The 26,500-nt window shown below is 33.1% G+C and overlaps 1 protein-coding gene and 1 long non-coding RNA gene across 8 annotated transcripts in view; one reads left to right on the top strand and one right to left on the bottom strand.

Moving 5' to 3' along the window:
• LOC6046162 (zwei Ig domain protein zig-8) overlaps positions 1–26,500 on the top strand; it is a 187,066-nt gene that overhangs the window by 22,252 nt on the left and 138,314 nt on the right. The gene's annotated exons all lie outside the window — the stretch shown is intronic.
• Positions 17,888–18,276, bottom strand: LOC119770309. The gene is made up of 3 exons (XR_005278768.1): positions 18,147–18,276; positions 18,030–18,086; positions 17,888–17,973 (listed from the first exon to the last, which is right to left on the bottom strand). It is a non-coding gene; the product is annotated as an uncharacterized LOC119770309 (long non-coding RNA).

Genomic DNA, 26,500 nt, shown 5'->3' with positions numbered 1-26,500 from the left:
ACCGGAAATGGATTTGGTCCAATCTTCAATGTCTTCTAGACAATTTTATAGAAAATTTTCTGAACCTTTAAAAAAAATATTTTTAGAAATGGTCACTCTTGGTCACTATTTTTAAAAATTGAAAAACTGCAAATATTTCGCTAAAATCAAACTTTCGGTAGCTATATCTTGAAAACGGAGCCCTTTATCAAAAAATCCGTAGAGTACTTTTCGATTTCGAATTCAATTTTGCATTAAAAAATAATGTCAAACTTGTTTTTGCATGAAACTTCGATTTTTTCCAAAAATCACTATTTTTTCAAAAATTCATAACTCGGCGGCAGATTTTTTGACCATGTTTCTCTATGGCTCAAAAGTTGCGGATTTTTGTCCCCTAAAACAAATCAAAAAATCTCGAAAATCAAAAAATACGTATTTTAGGAAATTGAGTTTTAGTGAAAAAAAAGTTGATAAAAAAATCTGCAAATTTTTTTTCCGTGTACCTATTTTTTCTCAATAGTCCTCAACAATACCTACAACTTTGCCGAAGACACCAAATTGATCACAAAATTCATTCAAAAGTTACAGCTGTTTGAATATTTACATACCATTTTTGTATGGACAGTTGCCAAAATTGTATGGAGACTTGTATGGGTGAATCAAGGACGCAAAATAGCTTATTTGGTCACAGGGAAGGCCCCCACAAAGTTTGAGTCAAATAAAAAAATACAAAAAATAAAAATGGTCGAAATCGGCTGATTTCGTAGAGAGTTGCTCAATTGCTTCTTTTTCAAAAAGGGAATTCATGGACAAAGTTTCATCCAAATCAAAAAATTAAAATTTGAAAATTACGAGCAAATTTGCAAAATCATAGAGAACTACTCATTGAAGTATCTTTTTTATGAGTCACATTTTATTTTATTTTTTCAAAGTCTGCCAATTTGTGTCCAAACGCATCATATCACTTATTGTTGGTAAATAGTGAGGAAGGCATCAACCACATGGATGGATTTACATCTCATTATTTAAACTCATGAAGTATTACCAAGTGGTAACTGAATAAGGAGAACACGATGGCGTGGTCAAATTAAATATTCAAATGCTATGAATTTGGGTCATTTAGGTATTAAATTGTGCACGTCATGCGGAAAGCTATTTAGTCAAAAGTAGAATATCAAGAAAATACTCATTCAGATCGACTTTCAAAAAATAATAGTTTTCAAGACATCACTGAAGAAATATTATGGTCTTTAAAAAAATTAAATAAATCAATTTAAATTGGAGCTGAGGAGTACGAGAAAGACTGTGAGCATGTTGCCTAAATTTTGAGTTTTGTTTGTGTTAGAAGAAAAAAGCACCATCAATAAATATGCTTTGGCAAACTATTGTCCATTAAATGCTCAGAATTTCAAAGAACATCAAAGATGAAATATTAGCTCCACACAAACACGTCTCCACTTTATTTTTTCGTGTTTTTAATCAACTAAATTAATGTGCGACCACGATAAACAACAGCAGCAGCATAGCTTCACAAGCTTCCAAGCACCAGCAGCAAATTCCAATTTATTACACCACCTTGTTCCAACAGAACAGAAAGGAAGGAAACCCAAGCTTACTATCGAAAGCTCGTTTAACACGGAAGCTTCCGTTCGGTATCGCACACACACACACACAAGCTCAAAAGGAACAAACACGTACTGGAAGACAGGCGAGCAATTAGCCTCGACTGTACACATGTGCTCTACCGTTGTTGGCACGCGGTTTTGCCCCCACAGAACATCATAAATCAAACCCAGGCCGACCTTACTCCGGGGGAGGTGGACCAACCCTAGGGAATTAAATTTAGGGGGGGGAAATTCTACTTGGTTTGGCTTCAGTTGGTGTTCAAAATGGTTGCTTTAAGATTTTTTTTTTTAATTATTAGAATCGTCTTTTTTATATATTTAAGGACAACCCTAGCAAAGCTTCCATCGACACGTCGATTGAAAAATTATGCGCCTGCAAGTGGACTCACTAATTTCCCGAGGCAATCCTCCTGAAAGTATGCAATCACTCTTTGCACTTCATTGGAAGCTTAAGCATCCGTCGTCGTTCCGCCAGCAGACGACGGTGGCGGCGGCAGCGGAACCTGGCGTGCTGAAAATTCATTTAACAAACGGTACTGCTCCCCACCTGGAAAAACGTTTCCACGAGCCTCGGGGTGTGATAAATATTTATGCTCCCTGGCTAATGGTCTCGGGAATTTGAAGCGCAGCGGTAAGTGATGGCGAGATTTCCCGGAAGTTCTGCCCCGCGGGAAGGTTGAAAGACGAAGCTAGCTGTTCATGAGCACACAGAAACACAGACAACACAGGCAGCGGCAGCAGTAGCAACAGCAACAGCACGCGTGGTTAACCGTAACGCAAACAATCTTGAGTTGGTGGGAAGGGCTAGGGTCGGTGGGACAGTTTTGGGACAAAACAAATTTGTTGAAGTTTTTTTTTTAATAATCGCTGTAATATAGTGCAAAAATGAGAAAAAATATACAAAAAAGTAATGTCAATGAAAAGTTTATCCTAAGTTCCTAACTTCGGAAACTCGATTCTGCACTGTAGTAGTTTTAGCGAAATAAGAGCAGTTCTCTACGGAATCGATCTTTTTTCTTTAATTTTATTTTTAGTAATTTTAAATCCGGCTGGGACTTTTTTGGTGTCTTCGGTATGCCCAAAGGCATCATTGTTCGTTCATATAATTTTCCATACAAATTTGGCAGCCGGCCATACAAAAATGATGTATAAAAATTCAAAAATCTGTATCTTTTGAAGGAATTTTTTGATCGATTTGGTGTCTTCGGCAAAGTTGTAGGCATGGATATGGACTACACTGGAAAAAAATAATGCACGGTAAAAAAAAATTGGTGAAAACTCGATTTACAAAAAAACACTATTTTTATTTTTTTATTTTTTGATGTATTTTAGAGGATATCAAATGCCAACTTTTCAGAAATTTCCAGAATGGGCAAAAAATCTTTGACCGAGTTATAATTTTTTGAATCAATACAGATTTAAAAAAAAAAAACGAAATATTGGTCGCAAAAATTTGTCAACTTGAGTTTTCGATGTAAAATTGAATTTGCAATCAAAAAGTACTCTAATGAATTTTTGATAAAGAGCACCGTTTTCAAGTTGAATCCATTTTATGGTATTTTTTTGAAAATAATCGCAATTTTTCATTTTTAAAATTAGTGCCCATGTTTGCCCACCTATGAAATTTTATTTTTGAAAAGCTGAGAAAATTCTCTATATTTTGCTTCCTTGAACTTTGTTGATACGACTCTTAGTTGCTGAGATATTGCCATGCAAAGGTTTAAAAACAGGAAAATTGATGTTTTCTATGTCTCACCCAAACAACCCACCATTTTTCAATGTCGATATCTCAGCAATTGATGGTCCGATTTAAAATGTTAAAATATGAAACATTCGTGAAATTTTCCGATCTTTTCGAAAAAATATTGTCAACTTTTTGAACAAAGACTAACATTTTAAAAGGGCCAAACATTCAATATTACGCCCTTTTGAAATGTTAGTCTTGGTTTAAACATTTTGAAAATATTTTTTTCGAAAAGATCGGAAAATTTCACGAATTTTCATGTTTTAACATTGAAAATCGGACCATTAGTTGATGAGATATCGACATTAACCCTCTACTGCCCAAATTTTTTTTTCGAAAATATTTATTTGTCCCGTGTTCAGGAGGTCATTTCGAGCAACTTTTGTTCTACGAAAAACTTTACTTCTCTTGTTTTATGTTTTTCTTGTTTTATTTTTAGTATTTTAATTTGCATTTATCTTGTTTAGTTTATGTTTGTTTTTGGTAGTATTTGGCCTATTCTACCATCTTATATAATTACATTTTGCCTATCTAATTTTTTCACGTTTTTACAGTAATTTTTTCAATTTTTTGCATGTTTTTCACATTTTCTGCTATAGAATGGCACAATCGTCATTTAAATTGCGAAAAAATGCGTAGAGGCATAGTCTGGGACACTACAAAAATTACTGCATACTTCTTTTTACTGAAAGTATAGGAAATGTTAATAAAAAAACACAGCCAAAGTTGACCCATAAAAAAATGACATTTTTAAAAACACTGGCTAACATAAAACAAGTTAAACTCCCAACCCTGAAATTTTCTAAAATTTTAAGAGTTCTTCTTTCCAATGCTTTTTAAAGATCAAAAATCGGTTGGAAAATGGATTTTTGGCGATTTTTTAGATTGAAGCCCGTCTAGAGGCGGGGTTAGGTTGTAGAGGGTTAAAAAATTGTGTGTTGTTTGGGTGGGACTTAGAAAACATCAATTTTCCTGTTTTTAAACCTTTGCGTGGCAATATCTCAGCAACGAAGGGTCGCATCAACAAAGTTTAAAAATGCAAAATATAGAAAATTTTCTCAGCTTTTCAAAAACATTTTTTTCAAAGGTGGGCAAACATGTGCACTAATTTATAAAAATGAAAAACTGCGACAATTTTCTTAAAAGTCACCTTAAAATGGATTTAACTTGAATACGGTGCACTTTCTTAAAATTTCACGTAAGTACTTTTTGATTGCAAATTTGATTTTACATCAAAAAATTAAATGGAAAAAAAATTGTGGCCAATTTTTCGATTTTTTGAAAAAATCAGTATTGATTCAAAAAATCATAACTCGCTCAAAGATTTTTCGCACAACCTGGAAATTTCTGAAAAGTTGGCATTTGATGTCCTCTAAAACATATAAAAAAAAATAAAAAAATAAAATGGTGTTATATTGCAAATCAAGTTTTAGTGACAAAAAGTTAAATAAAAAATCACCAATTTTTTTACCGTGTATCATTTTTTTCCAGTCTAGTCCATATCCATACCAACAACTTTGCCGAAGACACCAAATCGATCAAAAAATTACTTTAAAAGATAGAGATTTTTGAATTTTCATACATCATTTTTGTATGGCCAGCTGCCAAATTTGTATGGAAAATTATATGGACAAATTAATGATGCAAAATGGCTTCTTTGGGCATACCAAAGGCACCAAAAAAGTTTCAGTCGGATTAAAAAAATACAAAAATTAAAATTTAAGAAAAACAGACCGATTTCGTAGATAACTGCTCTCATGCTAATTGTGAGTTTGCCTGATTTTTTTTTTCAAATGCTGGTTGAATGCTAGTTCAATATTTTTGAGGTATCAATAATACTTTACATATGTTTCAGTTCTTACATTGAATGTCGTATAAAGATATCAACATTAAAAAATTTAGTGCTATATAATTGAAAACCAATTCTTTTTCTTGTTTCTTTTTCCAAATTTTCAATGGTTCCATTCGAAATTTCTGTGAAGATTTTTTTAAATTTTATTCCGATTTGACATCTTGAAACAAAGCAAATCCTTTTTATTTTTTTTTTTCAAAATTTAAAAAAAAAAAATTGGAGCATTAGTGACATCTGTCAAAGTTTAGTTGTGAATAGTGTGAAAAGATATGTAGGCATTTACATCCGGCTTTAGATATGATTTTCAAATAATAATATTATTTTTGGTTTGTTATTAGTTTATAAAAAAATACAAAATTTGTAAAACTCCTCGAAATATCTTAAAACTGTGAAAACTAAAGTTCAATCAACTGAAAACCAGTTAAAATGCGTTTTCCTGCGTTTATGATCATATTTAGCACTTTTTTCATCCAAATGTTGAAACTTATGTAACCTAAATTTTTTTGTCAACTTCTTGAAAATAATATTTTCTGATTTCACTACTTACATTTCGAAATGACCTCAGGCCAATACATTCAAAACACTCGTTTTCAAAAAAAAAAAAAAAACAGAAACGAGTTTCCGTAAAGAAAATATTTAAGAAAACAGATTATTTTGTTATTGAGTGTTATTATTTTGTCTGGTCAGTACGAATCCTGACCAAAAACTTTGCCGAAGACACTAAATCAAACAGAAAATCCCTTTTCGAGATAAGGTTTTCGAACATTTTTACTTGTATGAAGAAACAAAAGATTTAAAATGGGTAATCTGGACATAAGGAATCTATGGAACAAGTTTCATACAAATCTAAAAAAAAAAATCAATGAAAAGTTGATTTGCGAAGAAAATTGCTCATTTCAGAGAAAAGATTATTTTCAAATTTTTGACAAGCATATTGAACACCGTTTTGAGGTAAAGTAGGATGACAAGAAACATGGAAAATTTTGGAAAGTTTACTCGGATCGTTTTGCATCCTTGCGCAAAGTTGAAAGAAATTGAATTTCCTACAAGAATCTCACACTAGGACAATGTTTGGCGAGAACCGCGCCACCTCGCAGAAAAATACTAAAACGATGTTTTTTTCCCATACATTTTTGCGATTTTCCCCATATTTGTATAAAAATTGGCATAGTTACTCACTATTTCTTAAAGAATTGAGCCAGAGGGTGATGTCGATTTTTTTTATTGTCACTGTAAGGGATAGTAAATTTTCAAGATTTCGCGGACAGCATGATATTCGTGAAACTTTTAAATTTACGTGACATCCTTTGAATTTGGCATTTCTTAAATCAATGCTTGAGAATAAACATTTTTATCTGTGGAGGTATAAAAAATAAAGGGGGTGCGCATGGTTGCTTAAGATGATTCCATTGCATTGCTCGAATTGGAATCGTCCATTGGAGCGTTTTCAAGGAGTCCAAATCTATCATACCTTGACGAAACTGATGCGTTTAATGGCACAATCTTCAAAAATGTTGAATTTGTTATGTTATAACATGAGTTCACGTTTAAACTTTAGCTCAAACTTGGAAGAAACGATCATTTATCAATAATTAACATAAATTCCGAGTTTGGTGTTGATTGACCCATCCCTTTATAAAACACAACGGTTTGTATTATTTGGATGACCAACAGTTGCCCCTTTACCCTACCACCAACGACCACCAACGGAGCAAGAAGCTGAACTTTGGACGGAGGGGAAGGTGACTTTGTGAAGCCTTTCCGGTTAGACTAAGATTAGCCCAGGTTGCCTCCACCACAGGACACAACACGGAACGACACGACACGGGTGCGTTTGATTGCTCTCCCGCGTTTGGCCGGGGATGGCTTCTCACATTCAAAGTCGGTACTCGAGCGAAGGTGATGCAACAAATTATGTAGGTGTAGCGTCAATTGTTGGTGTAGCCGTGTGGGAAAACCCACACAAAGCCCGCAAAGACTGCTGGGCGACAAAGCTTTCCTGGAAATGTTGTAATTAGCGCAATACGTGTGAGCGTTTTGCTTAACGTAATTGGTGCGAGATGACGGACGTTAATTGGTTGGTGTAACAGCTAGTACGCAAGTGTGAGATTAATTGTTATACTAAACGTTGGAACAAAAGATTTTTGTTTGAAATTGGAATAACTTTTGCTCCATCAAATTCAACCAACAAAGACGTCGCTTAAAGCTCTTCAGGACACTTTTTTCGGAACTCCACTTGACAATTCGTCAAAGTTGAGCCAGCTCTCGTCTTTCTTAAGCTCGGAGAAATGATACCACCTTAAGACTCCACCTTGGCGCGTCGAAGACTTCCATCATCGTCAAAGCTCGCTTCACCTCCGTCGCAACGGAATCCCCCAAAATTCCGCCATTGTCATTTCGTAAGATTCGCCGGCAAAATTCTCCGGTGGCAATCTCAAGCCCAGCGGGGAGCTCATCAACCTCACTTTGATAGCCGCAACAAAAAGAAGAAAATATAACAAAAAGCAAGGAAAACCCAACAATAAATCTTTTCCGGAAGGAAACTCCCCCTCCCACTCCCTCCCAAAGGAAGCCCAAAGTCAAGCTAGGAAAATCCATCAGAATGGCTTGGCTATTAACTGCCAGATTTGCAGCCGAATTAACACTCCTGTTCCGCGTGGCCCAGACCCTAATGGAACCTGGACCGACGTTGGAAGGTGGCGGAAGAAGGCTCTTCGATTAATGGACTTTCATTAATTTTACTGTTTTAGTACAATCTGTCTTCCTTGCTTGCCTGTTGGTGGAGGCCGCAAAGGGTTTTTTTTTGTGGTAGGGTTACCATTTTGTGTATTTACTTTCCGTTAGTAATTTTCATAGTGTTTTTTTTTTCACAAAAAACAAAAAACTAAAAACTAAAAACTAAAAACTAAAAACTAAAAACTAAAAACTAAAAACTAAAAACTAAAAACTAAAAACTAAAAACTAAAAACTAAAAACTAAAAACTAAAAACTAAAAACTAAAAACTAAAAACTAAAAACTAAAAACTAAAAACTAAAAACTAAAAACTAAAAACTAAAAACTAAAAACTAAAAACTAAAAACTAAAAACTAAAAACTAAAAACTAAAAACTAAAAACTAAAAACTAAAAACTAAAAACTAAAAACTAAAAACTAAAAACTAAAAACTAAAAACTAAAAACTAAAAACTAAAAACTAAAAACTAAAAACTAAAAACTAAAACTAAAAACTAAAAACTAAAACTAAAAACTAAAAACTAAAAACTAAAAACTAAAAACTAAAAACTAAAAACTAAAAACTAAAAACTAAAAACTAAAAACTAAAAACTAAAAACTAAAAACTAAAAACTAAAAACTAAAAACTAAAAACTAAAAACTAAAACTAAAAACTAAAAACTAAAAACTAAAAACTAAAAACTAAAAACTAAAAACTAAAACTAAAAACTAAAAACTAAAAACTAAAAACTAAAAACTAAAAACTAAAAACTAAAAACTAAAAACTAAAAACTAAAAACTAAAAACTAAAAACTAAAAACTAAAAACTAAAAACTAAAAACTAAAAACTAAAAACTAAAAACTAAAAACTAAAAACTAAAAACTAAATACTAAAAACTAAAAACTAAAAACTAAAAACTAAAAACTAAAAACTAAAAACTAAAAACTAAAAACTAAAAACTAAAAACTAAAAACTAAAAACTAAAAACTAAAAACTAAAAACTAAAAACTAAAACTAAAAACTAAAAACTAAAAACTAAAAACTAAAAACTAAAAACTAAAAACTAAAAACTAAAAACTAAAAACTAAAAACTAAAAACTAAAAACTAAAAACTAAAAACTAAAAACTAAAAACTAAAAACTAAAAACTAAAAACTAAAAACTAAAAACTAAAAACTAAAAACTAAAAACTAAAAACTAAAAACTAAAAACTAAAAACTAAAAACTAAAAACTTAAAACTAAAAACTAAAAACTAAAAGTCGAAAAGTCGAAAAGTCGAAAAGTCGAAAAGTCGAAAAGTCGAAAAGTCGAAAAGTCGAAAAGTCGAAAAGTCGAAAAGTCGAAAAGTCGAAAAGTCGAAAAGTCGAAAAGTCGAAAAGTCGAAAAGTCGAAAAGTCGAAAAGTCGAAAAGTCGAAAAGTCGAAAAGTCGAAAAGTCGAAAAGTCGAAAAGTCGAAAAGTCGAAAAGTCGAAAAGTCGAAAAGTCGAAAAGTCGAAAAGTCGAAAAGTCGAAAAGACGAAAAGACGAAAAGACGAAAAGATGAAAAGACGAAAAGACGCAAAGACGAAAAGACGAAAAGACGAAAAGACGAAAAGACGAAAAGAATTCATTTTCAGTTTTGCAGCCCAAAATCCAATAAAGCTGATATCAGCAAACCGTTTCAGATGACCTCTGACAAGCTTGTGTCCGCTGCAGTTCGATGTCCGCCCTGTTAGGGGTCACAGGTTCACGCAAGGCCGATTTCTCCGGTGGAACAGCTTATCCTGAAATTAAATCTACTCTTAATGGCACGCACACATACTCCTCCTCGGGCTTATTAAGCGAATTACTTACCGTTTCCAGCGGTCGGATCTGGCCATCTTTGTCGAGGATGGCCTCCGGGAAACGTCGTGGTTTAATTTCCTGATGGCAGTGCCAGCTCTGAATTGCGATAATTATCGTTGATATGAGGGTTTTCCCGAGATGCTGGTAGGTCAGTGCACCTGTTTTCGGGTTTGTCAATTTTGAAACAGTCAGTTGTGATTTTTTTTCACTTCTGACCAATAAACGAAAACGGAAACTTCAAATGGGACTCAGTTGGACCAAAATAGGAGCACTCCATCTACCTCGCAAACAGTGCACTGCAGGCAAATTAATTAATCAGCTCCCATCAGATCGACCATATTCAAATGAGGTTCAGTGCGAGTAATGAGATTGCTAGCTGTGCCGAGCTTTAAGCATTAAATCAGCCCACTGGTGGTGTTTGAACGTTGTACCTTCCAAGACATTTCATTCCCGCATCCCGGAATAGAATTCTTCGAAGTTGTAATATTATTCAAGTTTGCTTCCGAAGAAATTCACTTGACTTTCCAGTCTTCTAAGAAGATCAAAAGTTTTTTTTATCTCTCAAATCACATAAAAAATATTCATCAATTATTGTTCTGGTGTACAGAAAAGCATCAACATTTATTTAGGTAAATTCCCATCTTCCGGGGAAATGAAAAGCAAATTCATCGCCAACTTTTTACATTTAAAATTTCCACGAAGTGTAATGGTCTGTTCTTGCTGGTTCAAAAGCTTGTTTTTCCCTGTTGCGAAAACAAAAATAAAATGAGTGAGGATTCGAAAAAGAAACGAAAAAAAAACATCATTTCTGCTATTTAAAGAAGGATGTAACGCAGCACAACGGAACAAACTGTGCGAAAAACCAGGCTACGCAAACATTTTTAATGAGCAATCTGCAACGGTGTAAGGGGCAAATGGACAATTGTTGGTTATGGTTGTATGGATAATTTGAGTCATACCGGAACGAATTATTGATTTCTGCCAAAAACAAAGGGACACAAATTTTAAATAAAATTTGTTCCAGCCAAATCAGAGTTAAATTAAAAGTTAAGTTAAAATATTTTCACAACATTTGGCCGCCATCTTGGATCTACAAATTTTAAATCACTTTAGAGAAGTTTGGATTCCATACTAAGCTCAATGATCAAAAATAATACAACGATTTGTTTTTGTGATTCGATTTCCCGATGTGAAATATTTCCAATGCCTTCAGAATATCGAGTCTGGATAGTATTTTTAATCGTGAAATTGGAAAATTTCACAATATATAGATTTTTTTAAATTGAAAGTTCAAAAAAAGAAAAAAAACTATAAAAAATGATAAAATTTCAAAAAAGTAGTATTCAAAACATTTTGAAGATAGTAAAACAAACATACAAAAATATTTGTTATAATAAGAAACCGGGCTTGATGGTTTAAGCGTTTTCAGATCTAATTTTGAATATTTAAAATTTCAGCCAAAATTTTAGCAACGCAAATCAAAAATAGACATTTTTTAACTATTTTATTTTAATATTTGCATTTACCGATCATGACATTGTTTCGCTCTCTGATTTTGATAATCACAAAAACATTTTGGTCATTTGATAATTCTGATAATTTTGATAGTTTGATAATTTTGATTATTTTGATAATTTTGATAAGTTTGTCAATTTTGTCAATTTTGTCAATTTAGTCAATTTTGTCAATTTTGTCAATTTTGTCAATTTTGTCAATTTTGTCAATTTTGTCAATTTTGTCAATTTTGTCAATTTTGTCAATTTTGTCAATTTTGTCAATTTTGTCAATTTTGTCAATTTTGTCAATTTTGTCAATTTTGTCAAATCAATTTGATCATTTGCGATCATTTTGATCATTTACGATAATTTTGATCAATTTGATCAATTTGCGATCATTTTGATCATTTTGATCATTTTGATCATTTTGATCATTTTGATCATTTTGATCATTTTGATCATTTTGATCATTTTGATCATTTTGATCATTTTGATCATTTTGATCATTTTGATCATTTTGATCATTTTGATCATTTTGATCATTTTGATCATTTTGATCATTTTGATCATTTTGATCATTTTGATCATTTTGATCATTTTGATCATTTTGATTATTTTGATCATTTTGATCATTTTGATCATTTTGATCATTTTGATCATTTTGATCATTTTGATCATTTTGATCATTTTGATCATTTTGATCATTTTGATCATTTTGATCATTTTGATCATTGGTTTTTTTGTGTACTACAGAACTGAAAATTCCAGGAACTTAAAAATTATATGAAATATTTTACTAATCGTTAGCAGAACTGCTGTCTCAATAAACAAAATTAGTATTAAACCAACTTATCTTAGTATTAACCTTCATTAAAATTCATGCTTTTAATTTACTGGTCGCTGGCTTTCTCGTTTCAAACAACCGTCACACAATCAGCATGTTTATTGACCATATCGTTGTCTGTTCAACTTCTTAATCTGATTTTAAGTGTATTCTCTCGCGGACAAATTTATGAAGCTTGCAAAAGTTTGCACCAAAAAACGACAGCAGTAGCAAAAGCAGAACAAAACAGAACATCTCTGCTTTCATTTCCCACCCCCACCAAAAAAAAAAAAAAAACTTTCCACCGAAATAAGACTCTGTACAATAATGTTCGAAATTAATAATTGAAATCTCCCGAGCTCGCAGCACTTGGAGGAAACACAGCGGATTTCGTTCCGTTTCCGTCGTGTTTCACCGAAAAATCCTCGCCGGCGCGCAGCAAATTCAGTTAGCAACATTATTTATTCCATTAACTTTGCTCGCAAGTTATGGCGGCGGCCGGGGCATTAGCATACTTTGGCCAGTCCCAGCCACCCCCACTCGCAGAAATGCACAGAGGCTTATTTTGTCTTCTTGACGAGCGGCAACGCGAGAAAAAAAAGCTGCACTCTGCGAGAAGCTGCAGCCATGAAAGCCACGTACACAGGACAAATCTCGGCCGCATAAATATTTTATGCTGTTGCTCTTCGAGTGTGGTGCTGCTCGCTGGAAAAAGTTGTTGGCACCTCTTGCAGGTTGCGGCTTGACAGCGTAAGACGGAGGTCGCAAAATGAGGATCGCAAGCTGTTGGGGATTTTGTCGAGGGGAAGAAAAAAAAACATATTTCTTTTGACATATGCTGATGTGGAGCAGCGTTTGTTTCATCTTTTTTTTTTGCATACTCAAGTATTCCGTTTAAGCTTCTCACGGCATCGTGTGGAATTTGAAGCGCCTTAAAAATACATGTCACCACCTGTTTTGAGAGGATTTCAGTTTTTCTTAGTGCGGAACAGCTCCCTTTCTAGCTTTCGTGGCTTCTTGGAATTGGATGAGAATGATGAGATAGGTGGCAAGGAAATTTGACATCTGAAATTAAAAGACTAGGTTTTATTCCACTTTCAAACATGAATATCAGAATCAAAAGAAATTCATTTCATTTTGGGCAAATATTTATTGAATAGCATTACAATATTTATTGAATTAAATACAACCTTAAAAAATAAACCACCATTCAAAAGCTTTATGATTTCAAACTAGACTCAAATCTTGTCGGAAATTATTTTTTCACGAGAATTTCTTCACCTTCAAAATTGTTATCACTAACAACCAAAACCCGAGCAGACGGTAATAACTTGGGAATAACATTTTATGTTATTTATAACAAGATTTGTTATTCGTCGTTATGATTTTTTTTTGTTATTGGATTGTTATTGTAATAACAGACTAATCACATTTTTAGTTATTTTTCGAAAAAATCTTTGTTATTATTTTTTTTTATTTTAACAACTAATCCGATCATCCCAATAACAGTTGGAGGTATTCTTCCATAACAAAAAATGGTATTGCAAAGTTGTTTTGGCTGTCTACCAATATCAGGCCAATAACAAATTTTGTTATGATAACATTAACAAAAATGGATTTTTAAAGAAGAATCCATAACATTTTTTGTTATTTTAACAGTATTTGTTATTGAAATGGCATGAATTTTGTTATTACCGTCTGCCCGGGAAGCGTGCACAGGGTAAGACAAGATAAGGCTTCTGTCCCATCATCCTTAAAAATGTCGACTAGTTAAGGTGAAGCCGTTGATCATTTTCGAAGAAAATTGATCATCACTATGCAATATTCTGTATTAAATTCAATTTAACGAATTTTAGCACCAAAAGGAATCAGCATGTGCTGGTTGTTGCCTTCTTGAAGCCACTGAATTTTTTTTTTGATCTAAATCAAATGTGCTTCAAAATTTATATCATTTTGTGGCACAGTCATTGACGTCTTAGTTGGCAATCAGTGATTATTGACGATTTCCATAACTTTACAAGGAATGGGAAAATCGTTACCAAAAGAAATCAGCATGTGTAGGGCACTTTTCTAAACAACTTGTTGAAGGAATTTTGTCAAAGTATTGAAAGCGACGCAAAATTTATATCTTTGAACGAAAAATCATGACAATGATGGAAGTCTTCACGTTAAACACTTTTTTCTTTTTTATTATTATTTTTTTAATTGAACATGCATCATAATCTTTTTTTTGCAATTCCGTTGAGAAACTACTTAGTTTTTCTGTAATTCTCGTGCGACAAAACGGCCTACTTTTCTCTACCAAAAATAACAGCATGGAAAATTAATACCTTTCAATACCAGTGCTGAAAAATTCTACTTTTCAGCACAGTAATGGTTGCTGAAAAGTTGAACTTTTTAGCACTGGTATCGAAAAGTAATTCATTTTCAATATTTTTTTGTTTTGAACGGTGAATTGACTTGACACATGAATGTTGGACATAAAATTCTATTCAAAAAGCGTTTGAAAAAAAATGTTGTTAGCAACTCGTTGTAAAACTAGATATTGTCAGCACTCATCGTATTTATCCAACTCCAACTAGTAGTTTATGCAACAAGTTGCAAAAAGAGGATTTTTTCAGCACGAGTCGTACATTTATTCAACGAGGTTCACCGAGTTGGATAAATACGAAGAGTGCTGAAAAAATCAAGTTTTGCAACGAGTTCCACACAACATTTTTTGCAATTCCGAAAAACACCCATTGTGTGAAATTTAAAGTCGAATTTTCATGTATTTTGTCAATAAATCGTTTAAATCAAAAAATGTTGACAAGTTTTACTTTTCGAAACAAGTGCTGAAAAGTTCAACTTTTCAGCACCCATTTGAGTGCTGAAAAGTAGAACTTTTCAGCATTTATTTTGAAAAGTGTTGCTATTCGATTCTGTTATTTTTGGTACAGAAAAGTAGGCTATTTCGTCGTTCAAGAATGACAGGAAAAGTAAGTAGTTTCACGACGGAATTGCAAAAAATACTTTTGCAACATCCATTTGAGTGCTAAAATGTTCAACTGTTCAGCACTTGTATCGGAAGGTAAAATTGATCTTGACAGAAAATAATATTTAAAAAAGTCCAATTAAAAAGGTAATGCAATATGTTTCAAAGATTATTTTAGTGTTTTTCCTTTTCCAATTTTTAATTTTCCGATATATTTTTATTTTGAAAACGACATTAACTCTTAAAAGATCAAATCCCTTTTGCTACTTTCCATAGAAATTTTGTGAAACTATATCTGAGGTTTGTTTGATTTTTTTTAATGTTAGAAAAAAAACGATGTTACTAAATAAAAAATATTTTTGAATTTTACAAAATTATTTGAGCTGTACGTTCAATTTCCCTTTGAAAATTTCAAATAAAAATAATGAAACAATAAAAATCACGATCCGTTTTAAAGTCAAACAAAAAAATTTGCTTTAACATTAGTTCCAAAACATCTCGAAATATTCAAAGAGCCACTCAAAACAAATTAGGACAAAGATGATTTAAAAATTTTAAAGGGTCTGGAATGGTCCATAGAATTCGTGATAATTTTCAACTTATCGTAAAAATGTATTTTTTGGCAAACGAACTAAACGCATGACATGTATAATACTTTTATTTATTTATTGTAAAACATATATTAATATTTCATTTCAAATACAATTATGTTTAAATTTGAAGAATTTTTTTAAGCTCAATTTTTGCATCCCAAATCCCAAATGATAAAATTTTATTTAATTTTATTTTGAATTTTCATTTCTTTTCAACCCCCAGGGTTGGCCTTAAAAATCAGGGAACAAAACATTATTTTTTTAGAAAACATTAAAATTTCAATGAAAATAAATGTACAATCAGCTTAAATCAATTGAAAATGCGTTTCCTTGCATTTAGATTTAGTTTTAGCAAACAGTTAATTTCAAAATCGTTAGATTTTTGAAAATGTTCCATGTTTAAGTATTTTTTCGCTAATTTTTTTATTATCGTCAATCTTTCTGTTTCTGGAAATTAATGATTGCAAAACAACTGAACTAGTGTAAAATGCATTTTCCATACAAATGCTGCAACTATAGATTGTTATTTCAATATTTATATTTTTTCCCCTCCCTCGACCCTGGCTCGACTTCTGCCTAGCCGTGATGATTAAAAATCTGTCATTCTTTCCAAATTCAAAACACAAAAAAAATAAAGTACTGAATAATCTTTAAAATGCATTAAATTTCATAAATAAATATGACTTTAATTAAACAAAGTACTGTAAAAATAACAAAAACACAAGTTACTTTCCAATTTTCATCAATGAAAATAGGAGCAAATTGTGCAAACAATCTGAACATGTTTGCAAAAATAAAAAATATAGTTAATTTAATCAAATTTTCTAACATTTGAAAAAAATATGAAATGGAGTTTAAAGTCTCGATTTTTAATGAAAATTATTGTTTTTCGAAGGAAATTATATTGTTTAATATTTTATGGGTATTTTTGCATTCTTTTCAACGTGACCACTGCGTTCAAAATAAGTTGTTCTTTGTTTAAAAAAAAATTACATTCTTTTGAAAAAGACCAGTTCTTTGAAACAAAGTTTCTAATTTAAAATCATTGAGCCAGCTTGAGAAAAAAAATTGGCTTTGCATACAAATAATTTTAATTATATTTAACTTTTATAAATCATTAACATTACTTTTATAACAAAAAGGTTTTCCAAAAATAATTTCTATAAGTTTTTGCATTCTTTGAAACAAAAGAAGTTCTTGAAAAATATTTTTTATGCGATTTTGTTATGAAAAAATAGCAGTTAAAGAGTTATTTACAGTTATTTCCTTTAGGTTTTTTTTTTAACAATACCAGTTCTATAGAATTACAAATAAAGTTTTAGAAAACAAAATTATTTGTGTTTTTATTTAATTTAATTTTTTTAATTGCATGGCAGATTTTTAACTATTGATAAACAAATCTTTGCAAATAATTGTGATTTCAAAATAAAACTTCAGTTCAGACATACTAAAAACAAACATTCGGAATATTATTTTGATGTGATGATTCTTCCAAAAGAAGGCACAACGCCATAACCTTCTTCTTAACTTTACCAATTTTGAGAATTTTTTTTTTTGTTGTTTTCTAAAATAAAACAGTACAAATATTTTGCAGAACCAAATTTCCGTCGGAAATCGAGTAAATTGAAAATGCCAGTTTCCATGTATCGAGTGCTTGCTTCCTGAACAAACAAAAAAAAAAAAGAAATCTTAGAGGATTCTTTAAAGCATTTTATTTATTTTCTATAACTAGGTTAACGTGAAGACTTCCATCATTGTCATGATTTTTCGTTCAAAGATATAAATTTTGCGTCGCTTTCAATATTTTGACAAAATTCCTTCAACAAGTTGTTTATAATAGTGCCCTACACATGCTGATTCCTTTTGGTAACGATAATCCCATTCCTTGTCAAGTTATGGAAATCGTCAATCAATCAATGATTGTCAACTAGGAATTCAATGATTGTACCACAAAATTATATAAATTTTGAAACACAATTGCTTTAGATCAAAAATTCCTTCAGTGACTTCAAGAAAGCAACAACCGGCACATGCTGATTCATTTTGGTGCAGAAATTAGTTAAATTGAATTTAATAAAGAATATTTTATAGTGATGATCAATTTTCTTCGAAAATGATCAACGGCTTCACCTTAAGTCTGTTGCGAAAAACTTTCTAGAATAAAAAATGCTTTTTTACTGAAACGCTCATGAAAATTTAAAAAAAAATCAGTTAACCAGCCTTTTTACAATAAATTAAATTAGAAAAAAAAGCAGACATACTTCACCCACTGCTCTCAAGTCCAAATCCACGAATCCCCAAGTTGAGAAGTTGTCCTCTTCCAACAGTAGAGCATCGGAAAATTTGCTTATCTGAAAATTGGAAATACTAAGTTCAGAAATTGTCTAGATAAATTTTGAAAAAATACCTTAAACTGCAAATGCTCCGCTGAAATTTGACAAATGTTTTGCTGGATTTTCTTAAGCTGAAATTAAAATTCAAGCTTACATGAAAATTCCTTAAAATTAAATTTTAAATCTTATACCTCATACTTCACCGCAGACTGTGGGTACAAAAGCATCCAAAGTTTGCACAGTTGCAGAAAAATCCAAATCAGCTGTGACCCCACGCGAGCGATATCCAACGCTTCCAGGGGATGTTCCTTCAAATCCCAAAAATCGTACAGCTCGTACAGCTGAATCAGAACGCCAAGCAGGGTGGCCAGCGAGTCCGCCAGCAGCACAAATCCAAACGAATCGACGGTGTCGTGGACGATGACGATGGTGGTCATGGTGGTGTTTTGGACGAATTCGAGCTTGCTTAAATTTGTATTTGAGTCTTTCTCGTGAAAAGATTTTGCAATCGTGTTGAGAGTTCGCAGAATTTGCCGAAGCAAATTCATCGCGAAAAAGTACTGAGAGAGGCAGAGGATTGTTAAAACAAATGGAACAAGAAGGTATCCGTTCTGCTGAATTGCGAGATTTTTGTTGATGATGAATTCACAGAAAAGTTTGGAAATCATTAGAAGCAGTAATCCTAGCATGATTCGGTGATGTTGAAGACTCATCTTTTCAAAATTTATGATGTGACCTTCTTGGAGCAAATCCTGAATGATCAACGAGACTTTGTAGAAAAATGAGCGGTAACGATACTTGAAGCGTTGACAACATACTAAAATCACTGCTAGAATCAATAATTGATTGATGTGATATATCGTGTGTGTAATTTTAGAAATCAAGGTCTCATTTTCTAATGAAGTTCTGGTGAGCACGTAGCTGCACCAGGAATAAAATGTAACTATGAGAATGGTCCAAACTGATTGTACAAGAGATTGTAGGATTTTAGAAGATTGCAAAGGAGCTGCTCCAAATAGTTGGCTATATCGCAGAATAGTGTTGATAGTTTGCATAAAATTGTTTAAATATTTTAATGAAAAATTATGCTGAAACATTTTCACTTCAGCTGTGGGCAGGTTTAACGGTAAACTGTTTGATTCGAGTCACTTTTATTAACTGGAAGCATTTCACATTTCAACCCCAATAATGAATAAAATATGAAGTTGAAATTGAGTACATGAAAATGGCGTAGCAGTGGCACATTGAACATTAATGGTAACACTGGGTTCTCTATCAGCCTGAAATGTGTCATTTCAAATGTGCTGCAAAAATTAGTCAAAAAAATCAAATCAAAAAGTAACAATTCTCGTTGAATTTTTCCAACTGGAACAAAAACAAATATTCAACCAGACATCTTTTTTGCTGGCCCATAACATCGCAGACAGGTCCTGGAGCATGAAATTCACGTGGGAAAATAAAACACACTGGTGCACCTGAAGAAAAGACACAAAAAAATCCTCAAACAACAACCGTCATAACCATCTTTCGGGGTCATTAATGGGCCCTGGTACTGTACGTACCTGGAACGAAAAGTGTAACAAAAACAGTGTCATTTGCCGCTTCTTCAGTTATCCCGCTTGGTGGAAATCCGCCCAGGGACCAACCAAAAAATCTTGAAACGATTTTCCACCGAAAGCTCCACCAGTCCGCCAAACATCCAAGGTACTTCAACCCTGAACGACGTCGTCGTCGCCCACGAGACCGTCGGGTCATTGTCGTTGGCGACCTTTTCTGCTCTGCTGGGTGTGTGTGTAACAACAACAAACACACGCCGTTGGTAAACATAATCCTAGGCGCTAGGCGGAGAGTCCTTTGTCAAGCCTAACTATGGGCGACGGCAGTTGGAGCCTTTTTGTAGAAGGTACACAAGTGCGATGTTGCCAAAAAAAAAGGAGGAGAAGAATAAGAACTCGTCTAAGAGTGGCTGCCCGCCCAAGTGGCTGCCTGCCGTGTACTCGTGTTTCGATGGGTTCATTCAGAAGTTTGACGGCGCTTACCCACCCACCGTGGGTTGGAACTAGAGTGTTTCATTTGCAGGTAAAAATCCGTCCTGTTAGCTGATTCCTTATTTAAAACGGATTAGTTTAGCTCGCTGGATCAATTTTTATTTTAAAAAATATATTTGATTGCATTATGAACTAGGTAGAAATTTGTTAAATTTATTGTGCATTTTTGAATTATACTACAAAAATAATCGATTTTTGTCCATGCTTACCATGCCATGAACTTTGTGGCATTAAAGTGCAGTGCAATTTTTAAATAATTTAAAATTAGCTCGGCAACTTAAAAAAATGATAAAATCCTTCCGATTTTTATGTTACTTTACGTGTTGTTGGTTTTCTTATTTTAATGTTATTTTTTATTTAATTCTTGTTTCCAAGACACTGATATGGCAATCAAACATTACCCGAATTTGCAAACATCAATTCTGGAGTTTTTTTTTGAAAAGGTCCAATAAACCAAATTTCCAGTTTTTGCTTTTTGGGTGTTTTTAGAACCGCCTTGAGTCAGGGGTATTGAAAAACACCCAAAAAGCAAAAACTGAAAATTTGGTTTATTGGTCCTTTAAAAAAAAACTCCAGAATTGTTTTAAACAGCGTTGATCAAAAATGAGACTTAAACTTGGTCTCCAAGACATGAATAATGTCAATTTCTTATGAGCTGTAAAATAATCCGTTCCATCCCATTCCCTAGATTAACATTCTTTATAACTGTTTATTGCTTTTTGCCTTCCTCACTTTACTGAGGAAAGGCTATAAAATCACTCGAAAAACGAAATTCTTAATTTGACCTCCTAGACCCACCATCATGTATACTTATCGACTCAGAATCACATTGTGAGCAAATGTCTGTGTGTGTGGTGGAATGTTGATCAAAAAAATTTGCACTGGATTATCTCGGCACTGGCTGAACCGATTTGGACCGTATTGGTCTCATTCGATCCGTCTTGGGGTCCCATAAGTCGCTATTGAAAATTATAAAGTTTAGTAAAGTACTTTAAAAGTTATGCTAAAAAAACAATTCTAACAAAAGTCCGGAAGATTGTAAAAAGGGTGGTTTTTGTAAGAAATCCTGTCATGCTATACATTTTAAGAAAGGTATTCAAAAGACCTTTCCAACGAGTTCAAAAGATTCAAGATCTGACAACCCTATCAAAAGTTATAAGCACTTAAGTGCTATCTATGAACTTTTTAGAGACCGGATCTCATATATTTCGATGAAAACGTCCGGATCTCTCATGCGACCTGTCGATGGATAGATGATCAAAAGACCTTTCCAACGAGCAAATCTGACAACCCTATCAAAAGTTATAAGCACATAAGTGCCCTGAATTATGAAGATCTAACTACCCAATCTGATGGAATGAATAATGAATCAAGTTGATAGAACACGGAAAGGTCCGCCCTTGTGTATCTATTTTGGATAGCATTACTCTCTAAATGTGAGGAAGCCAACAACCACCTAAGGGTGGATTAAGTAACGTTTTTTAGAAAAAAAAAATATTTTTTTGAAGATTAAACTTATTATAAAAATTCACCCTTTAATATTTGGATCTTCAAATATTCAAATCTTCAAATTTTCAAATCTTCAAATCTTCAAATCTTCAAATCTTCAAATCTTTGAATCTTCAAGTCTTCAAATCTTCAAATCTTCAAATCTTCAAATCTTCAAATCTTCAAATCTTCAAATCTTCAAATCTTCAAATCTTCTAATCTTCAAATCTTCAAATCTTCAAATCTTCAAATCTTCAAGTCTTCAAATCTTCAAATCTTCAAGTCTTCAAATCTACAAATCTTCAAATCTTCAAATCTTCTAATCTGCAGAGAGAGAGAGAGAGAGAGAGAGAGAGAGAGAGAGAGAGAGAGAGAGAGACGTGGATTTGAATTTGCAATGACTTTATGCGGCTTTTAATTCTTTTAGCCCTACAAACATTTTTCATAAAACCATAGGCTTTTTGTTAAACTTGGAAAAGCTTCTTAAGTCATAGACTATTTGAAAAACAGGAGTGGGACATGAATAATGTAATATTTTATCTTTCCGAGCAGTTCTGTTGAATGACGCCAAAAAAAAAAAAATTGATTATTTTTTTTTATTTCTCAATTTTATTCCCTTTTGGCATCTTTGGTTTGCTAAAAAAAATTGATACCTGTCCATAGACAAGTGCAATGGAAATATTCGCAAATCTATAATTTGAGAAGTAATTTTTCGATCGCTTAGGGTCTTTAGCAAAGTTTAAGGTTATGATAAGGACTGTTTTTAAATTAAAATAGGTAGACTTAAATAGAATAATTGAATAATGCCATCAGAAGTGCAGTGCTTCTGGGGACGCGCAGTCCTGTTTCTTCGTGATAATTTTCGTCTCTTTTGTGTCGCTCTTTGTGTGCATGGGGTGATTGGTTTGATGTGATTAGGTTTTATTTATTTTTTTTATGTTGTTTTCTTTCTCTTCTTTTCCGCAGTCTGCTTTGCGATGACTTTCCGTCGGTTCGCAGTGTTTTTTCGCGTTCGTCATCGGTGTTTTTTTTGGTTTTTTTCGCGTGCGTGTATGTGTGTTAAGGTGCGGCTGGCTCTGGTTGTCATCGATGACAATTGAGCCAGTCTGATTTGCGATGCCCTTCCGTCGCAAGGTTTTTTTTTTCGCGCTCGTCGTCGGTGTGCAACAACAACAAAACCTTTTCATACAATTTCAGCTCGATAAACATCGTAACTCGTCGTTCGCTTCGTTAATCAGTACTCTACTAAACATCAATCATATAAAACTCATAAAAACAGCTCAATCAAAAAGTACACTGTTAAATTCTTCATCATTTAATTACAAATAATTTTGGTTCTATCTTTCCACAGCCGGCTGTCTAAGATTAATCCATTTCAATTAAAAGTTAACAGCCGATAAACGGGAAATGACTCATCCGCAGCATCCGATTGCTTGCCTTGAGATTAAAACATAATACCTTTCAACAAACACTAAGATTTTGGGTCGCATCATCATCTTCTATGGTGAATCCTGACCAAACACCCTATCCTACTAACAAATTTTCAGGTTCCTGGCGCTTGTGGGGTGTAAGCACAGAGTAAATCAGCTGCCCTAGTAGCAACCTGCGCTAACTAACATTCCCGTCCCTTAAAATCGAGATCTACAAACTGACATGGCGGGCGCCGTTGGTGGCCAATGACTGTTACCTATTCGCAACTGATCTAGCTTTAGCAATCATGGTGTTTTATCTTTTCAGCGCATTCATACATGCTGTTGATAAGGGAAACACCACTAGATCGTCGAAGCATATAATCAGTAGTGCTGAAAGGATATTACGGTTCTGTTCAGCAACGGAGGGGCAACCATGGGTGATCTCTCATGCTCATGCTCATGCTAAAATAGGTAGACTTAAATAATTTGATTTTTTTTAAATAACAGACCAGACTAGAATATCCGAAGGCCTTAAAAAAATGTCACTTCGGATAATTGAATCACGAAAAATTGTCAAATTATTGATTGTCGAGCATAACCATAAACTACTCTAAAATTATTTAAAAAGAAATATTAATCCAAGATGGCGGTGCTGAAAAATTGAAAAATAAGCAATTTTTTATCTAAAAGGCAATCAAATATTCAAATTTGACTAAAATGGGGTCGCAGAACTCAAATTTGATGTTAAATGTAAGAAAAAAAAATGAGAAATTTTTCGATTGTCCGAAATTCCTTAAACCTTCGGATAGTTGAACTTCGGATAATCAAGGCTTCAGGTAATCGAGTCTTTACTGTATTGTAATAAAACAGAAAATTGATTATGTCAAACTATTTGTATCCATTTTTGCCTTTCTTACAAAAGAAAGGTTTAAGGTTTGCTTTTGGAAAAACAGTTTTTTCAGAAATCTAAAAAAATTCGTGCACGGCGAGGACTCGTCCCAGGAAAAATCCTAAATTGAAGGTTTAATTGCGCTCTTTCGATTGAATTTTGGCCCGAAACCCGGAACTCAAAGTCTGATTTTTGAGAGCTCTTTTACTGAAATACATGAGCGATGTCTGTATCCGCTCTTAAAAATGTGTGTCTTCCATCACTGGAAAACCGCTCGTAAAACCCACAATTTTTAAAAGTCAGATCTGTAGCCGTGGGATCGGAGATGAACATTTTATTTTTCGATTCACAATTTTCGACCAGTAAATGTGGTCAAAGCCATTTGGCGTCATCCATAAAGTCTGTCACGCTCTAGGGGGGGGAGGGGGGGTTTGAGAAAGTGTGACATTGTGTGTTATAAGTATAGGGAAAGCTTGACAAAGGGGGGGGGAGGGGGGTAAATTTTGGCTGATTTTAGCGTGACGTACTTTATGGATGAAGCCTTTTTAGAGGTATTTTTTGGACTATTTTACAGATAACACTATCTAATTTAAAGAATTCAGTTTCAAACAAAAAGCCATTCGAAAACATGCGCCATAAACTGCTTGGGCAAAAAAAATTGAAGCATTTCCAAAATGTATTTCCAGAGATATAGCGATTTTAGTGTTTTTCGTCTTATTTTTACCCTATTTTTTCCTATCAAATTTTTGGATTTATACAAAATCATATACTGGACATCAAATTCGAAGTCCCGGCTCGTTCTCGCTCGAAAGCTCGACAAGTCGTCAAGTCGAAGCTTCAACGCCAGCGCTTTTACGCTTGCGCGTTTTACGCTGCGCGTGAAAGTGTTCTTTCTGACTTCTCATAATAGATCGACAAAGTGCAATTGCGATACATTTTTTTAAGTTAATCATAGACTAACAATAAAGACTGAGTACCCTTTTTTTAATCATTTCAATCCAATATGTTTTTCTAAATTAAATTTAAATATCTTGCGACAAATAATGTACCTCTGAAAGTAAAAAACATTACATTTGATGTTCAGCCTAAAAAGATTCGAAGCTTAAGGTAAAATTCTCACTGAGTGGTATCATTATGTTTATGAAAAATTAATTACACCAATATATTTCTCGGAGTTTCATCATTTTGTAAGAAAGGCTCTATTTCACCTCTGGTGATATTAAATCGGGTTTTTGATAAAAATGGCAAAATGTGCCAGTTTTTAAGCAACATTGTGTGACACCGAGTTATAATTTTTGGAAATTATCGAATATTTTAAATCAAGTACCTTTTAAAAAGTTTCGGAATGTTCTTAGATTTAAAAAATAAAAATAAACAATTTTATTTTAAAAAAAAGCGCCATATTGTGAAAAGCTGTGAAAATTCTCCATAATTTTGTCCAGATTTTAGAAATCATGACTTACATTATAAAAGGCCAAATATTTAGTTTTAAGCTCTTTTCATCGATTAACCAACTTTTTCGAACAGTCCTAATCATAACCAATTTTGCCGAAGACACCAAATTGATTAAAACATCCCAAGTTAGCTCCTTTGAACCTAAAAGTTCATGAAAAGTGTACTTTTGAAAACGTAGAGGATTCTCCTTCTTTACTATTCTATACTGAACTATTTTATTTTACCTTCGGATATTTAGATTTTTTTGGTTATCGAATAATACGATTTTTGAAAGTGTTTGAAAATTAATATGTAGAATATTAACCTAGAAATTTGATTTTACTGTAATGTAAAACATACAAAATTTGAAATTTTAACCAATAACATCACTTTTCAATTCAAACCTTGTTATTTTCAAACTTGAAAATTTCCCAAAGTGACTCACCCTACCTGGTTCGCGTAAATTCACTGCGATGTGTCTGGAGCATTTCTCCCTTTTTCTAGTTGGGGGTGTGGAGGAAAACAGGAAAAATCATTTAGACTCGAGCGGCTTTGCCAAGTGGGTGGAACGACCGGAGAACCTGTTTGGGGGGGTCAGTTTTCCATTTCTCGCATTTTGCTGGGTTGCCTTTTCACTTTTTTTTTTGCTGTGAAAAGTTTTCGTGCCTCCGTTCAATTTGCCTGCTGCGCGAACAAGGTTCAGCTGAAAGTGTCGAAGAATTGAATTTTGATTTTCTTGTTTACCAGGGAAATTGCTGAGCACCATTACGAGTTCAATTGAATGTGTCTGTGTTTTTTTTGTGTGTTTACTGCTTTGAGTAGTTTTAAACGTTCTTAAAATGTCTTCTTTTTTCTATTTGCAGGTAATTATCAACGAAATCATTGCTACATTTTCCGTAAGTTACTATCATCGCAAAATATTCATTGGAAAGTTATCAGAATCTAAAACTCACTTGAAAATTTATTATTTTCTAGATGCTTAAACTGTTAAAATTGTTCTATATTTATTTTCAGTTTCCCACTCAAATGCCGGCAAAGAAGCCAAGCCTGCATTTTAATCTCTCCCAAAACCAATGGAATTTAATTTTCGTGGATTATGCCAAATACTCGGCGAAACATTTTACAACAGTACGCTGGGTGAATACAAATCGACCAACTCATCCCCCTCCCCCCTCTCCGTCCCGAAATCCCACCTCGTTTGGGCGTCTCATTTTCTCGAAACTTTGTTGTTTCAAGCAAAATTATGCCACTGCTTTCGGGAGGGCTGGTGAGGA

Source organism: Culex quinquefasciatus, chromosome 3 (assembly GCF_015732765.1).
Source record: "Culex quinquefasciatus strain JHB chromosome 3, VPISU_Cqui_1.0_pri_paternal, whole genome shotgun sequence".
In the NCBI taxonomy this organism is placed as follows: domain Eukaryota; kingdom Metazoa; phylum Arthropoda; class Insecta; order Diptera; family Culicidae; genus Culex; species Culex quinquefasciatus.
The sequence above is the reverse complement of the archived record's forward strand: the minus strand, read 5'-3'. Positions and strand labels throughout refer to the sequence as shown.